We start from the raw sequence: 4,183 nt of genomic DNA, 5'->3' as shown, positions 1-4,183 counted from the left end.
GCAGTCTTCCAAGCACTGGTCTGCACCATCCCCTCCCCCCACGTACACTCGTACAACAAACACTACAGCTGATCGTTGACGCTCCGTCGTTGCCGATTGTAACCACATCGGTGAGTAAAATCAGTCCGTGCCTGGCCGCTCTGGCTGGCTGGCTGGCCCATTATTTCCCCCCGCTCGACCGCATTACGGCTGCCGTCCTGCCTTCTTTCGATTCTGTCGCTTCTGGCAGTCCGGAAGGCGGCGTGCCGTTGTTCCATGACACACCTCCCCTTGTTCTCCTCGATGCGAGTGTTCTCGTCGCTGTGTTCGATGGCGACGAGTTGGCTCGTAGTAGAGCGGCAAAGGCGGCGGCTGGGATCAAGCTAGACTGGGATGACCGGGCTGGCCGCGCTGGATCCGTCTGGGATCGGCTGGATCCGAAGATCCGAGTTCGCGGGGTTCGCGGGCCTGCGCGAGCCTCGAGCCTGGCCGGTGACCTAGCTCTTCCCCCCTGTGCCCTTGTGCCCTCGTGCGCTACCGGTGCCCGGCCCGTGGCCCGCGACTCCAGCTCGTTGCATCATACATGCGACCCAGTGCACCCGGTGCAGCGGCAGTCTCGAAACGCGCGCAGCCTGCGTCCTGCCAGCACACCCACCCACTCCAGCTATGCAACTCATGCAAGCGCTCAGCTGACCTCATTCCCAGACTCCCCCAAGCTCCGGATACTCCTCTGGCAACCCCTCGAACTCTTTTATCAGCTGCCTTTTTGTTCCACGAGCTGACGCCAGACCTACTCGATCACACTTTCCGAGCACGCGACCTCTGCCTCGGGCGAGTCCGAGTGGAAGCCCTTCAACGCCGAGGACCTGCAGCTCGAGTTCGTGATGCTGCTCGACCCCTCGATCCGCACCGCTCTGCACCGCGTGTCCTCCGACTCGACCTCGAGCACATACTCGACCGACTTCATCGCGCCCGACCGCCACGCCTCACCTACGTCGAGACGGCGGACAAGACCTCGGTCGTCCCGCTGCGGCACGACGAGCACCCGCGCTGGATCACGGGCGCCTACCCCTTCTATGCCGGGTGTATCTCCACCGCGGGCGCTTTCTTGCTCTTCGCGTACCTCTGGGTCAACACGGGGGAGCACGACAAGGGCAAGAAGAAGGCCGAGTAGGCGAGTAGAGCCGAGGCGAGCGCAGCGAGACGAAGTCGCAGCGCGGCGATGACGACATGAAGACGTAAAACACTCCCTCAAGAGAGAGGGGATCTAGACTAGAGTATGCATCGAGATGTAGCCTTGCTCGATGTGATGAAGGAGGGTCAGTCAGTCATCGCGTGAGTTGCGGCCAAGTCGCCAAGTCACCTAGTCACCAGGGCCCCTGCTCACGTGTACCTGACACGGCCTGACGCGGCTTGACGGTGTCCGGTGGTTTGACGAACGAGCACCGTCGTTTTCTCCGTGACGTAACTGAAACCGAGCCTAGTCCGCTTCAAACCGGCTCTTGTGACAGACCTAGCGCAGCCTGTCGTTCGGTAGGCTGGTACCGTAGTGATGAAGGTGTGAGAAGAACGGGATTGTGCGCGGCATGCAACTCCCATCCCCTCGAGCCTCACCGCTCACGAAGTATTAGCACCGGTGCAGGCGGGGTGCGGCGTGCAGCAAGGGAAGTTCGGATGAATCCTCGATGCGAGCTATGCGAGGTCTGTAGCCAGGCCGTCCCAAGCTAGGGTAGAGAAAGTGGAGGAGTGGGGTGGGCTTGAGCGAGATCGACACGGCCGCACAGAGAAAGCGCGCCCCGCGCATGGTGCCTTCACAGCGCGCAGCGCGACGCAATAAATGACGCGCCCGCGAGGTCCGCAAGGTCCGCAAGGTCCCGCGCGCAGCGCGTGCAGCGCGGATTTGGCAGGTAATGGCAGAATTAGGCTTTGACACAGTGACGACCCAGCCATGCCCAGCAGGCATAATCTCGCAGATCGCAGACACAGAGCGAATGACCCAAGGGATAATTACCCAGTCGAGGTATTTCAGGACCTTGGTACGATTATTTCACTCAGGCACTCCACCTCCGGGACTTTCCCTGGCCCTGGGCCCAGCGGGCCCAGGGGGTCCAGCGCATGCAGCGCAGAATCTCAGAACGTCGACACTGGGAACGGAGGGGGCGCTCGACGACGTCACGTGCGAGCCTGGCGAGCCTGGGGTGGTTTCAATGAGGTCATGCTTTGTCTGCCAATAGAGTTGGGCCTAATGAATGATTACAAGCGAGCGTGCGTTGCTAGTTGCTAGTTGCTGGAACTAGTCTCGTGCTCTGGCCCTGCAGCCACGCTAGCCACGCATTTCATTACTTTTCATGTGCATTTCAGTCATGACAGCGCGACAGCGCTGGCCAGCTTCCTTCGATACTGTCAGCTATTCATGTTGAGTCTGACGCTCTGACGAACGTGGCGACGCTGTGCCACTGGGGACACTGGCCACTGGCCACTGCACTGAGGACACTCGCAGACGCCGCAGACGTATGAACAGGGCAAACAGGGCCACGCAAGCCAGACGACGGCCGGCCGGCGGTACCGTCGTCAAATTCTCCACTGCACGACGCACCGATTGGCCAGATGTCCTCACCCAAACAACGTCGCAACATGAACAAAGGCGCAGACAGGCGCAGCAGCCAGGATGCATCCGGCCGCCCGTAGGGGACCATTAGGGAGAGACCGGGGTACCGTCCTCCGGGTCCGACAAACACACACGGCCGTTGACCGTCACACTCTTTGACGTGACGTGGGCTGACAGAAGGAAGAGGGCATGGGTTAGTCGAGCTGAATCACCTTGATTCAACCTGCCATCCTCACTCCAGACGCCATGAAACGATGGAAAAGGAAGAATCTCGGTCAGATCCCGGTCTGGCATGCATGTGGGAATAAGCGTTGGCCCCGCGCTTCGCTTCGTTCCTATCCGCTGCAGCCGCTGCCTGACATGAGCGAATGCCCCACTGCGTACTGCGTGGATGCCCACATTGTGCGTATGTGCGTACTTGCATGCAGTGAATGATGAATGCGGCAGGAGTGCAGGAGAGTGCAGGGCAGTGGAAGACGGAAGAATGGAAAAAGCGATAGACGCGAGCCGACTGGGCATGACTGGGCCTGGGGGAGGATGCTTGATGGGAGCCGTTCCTGAGATTTTTCATCGAGCTCCACCACCGACACCCACTCACTAGCCTCATGGCTTGTTTGGCCCCCCCTCCCTCCGTTCTGCCACTCACTTTGAGCTTACCCTTTCCAGGCTCCTGACGCCCCTTTAGCTCTGCGCCCTGCATTCCCTTAGGGATGAATCCCAACGACTCAAGCACAGAGCAGAGCCCAGCAAAGCCCAGCCAGCCAGCTCAGTCATGCTGCTCGCACTGCCGCTAGCGCAGCCGGCGCGCGATCTCAGCCTCCCTGCCTTCGATCCCAATCCCACCAGTCGCAACCTGTATCCACCACTCCTGCATGCACATCTTCCCTGCCCCTATGCGAACCAAGACCGCTCCAATCTTCTCTTCACACAATCACCCACATCCTACTCTCTCTCCCTCACCACCACCCCCGCTTCCGACCCCATACCCCCCTTCCTCTCTCTCTCTGCTCGCTCGATCTCGACACTCTCAACCCGACTAGCTCAACTTTCTCCCCTCAGCCTAGTCCCAGCAGCGCGTGCAAAGACTATTACAGCACAAGGACATTACGACATCTCCCTCGCACTGTCCACTGTCCGTTTCCACCGTCTTCGCCCTTCCCGCCTTTCGACTCCTTAAGTGGCTGTTCAAAGGTCGACGCGTTCTCGCCAAGTGTTACGAGTGACCCCCGCCTGCCTAAAAAGAGACAAGACCATCTCCTTCCGGATACGCGATACCCTGCACAGACAGTTCTGTTGTTTGGGAACACTTTTCATTCCGCCCTCGTCTTCCGACTGGTCGACCGTCTCTGACCCTCGCGCGCACGCTTTCTCGTTGCGGTGCAGATCAGGACCGACACAATACGCATTGAAACAAGCAAGCGTTTTGTGCATCTGACACTCTCACTCCTGTCGCTGAGCACAGCTGCTGTCCACCGAGCGGTTGTGCATACGACGTGACGCAGTAGGTGCCCGATTCGATCGCAAGACATCGGGTGACCAACCAGCACACAGCGACTCTGGTGCCCTGTTCCGCACCGTCTGTGACCGGCCCGCAGC

This window comes from Trichosporon asahii, assembly GCF_000293215.1.
Source record: "Trichosporon asahii var. asahii CBS 2479 unplaced genomic scaffold scaffold00051, whole genome shotgun sequence".
Taxonomy (NCBI): Eukaryota; Fungi; Basidiomycota; class Tremellomycetes; order Trichosporonales; family Trichosporonaceae; genus Trichosporon; species Trichosporon asahii.
Note: the sequence above shows the minus strand (reverse complement) of the source record.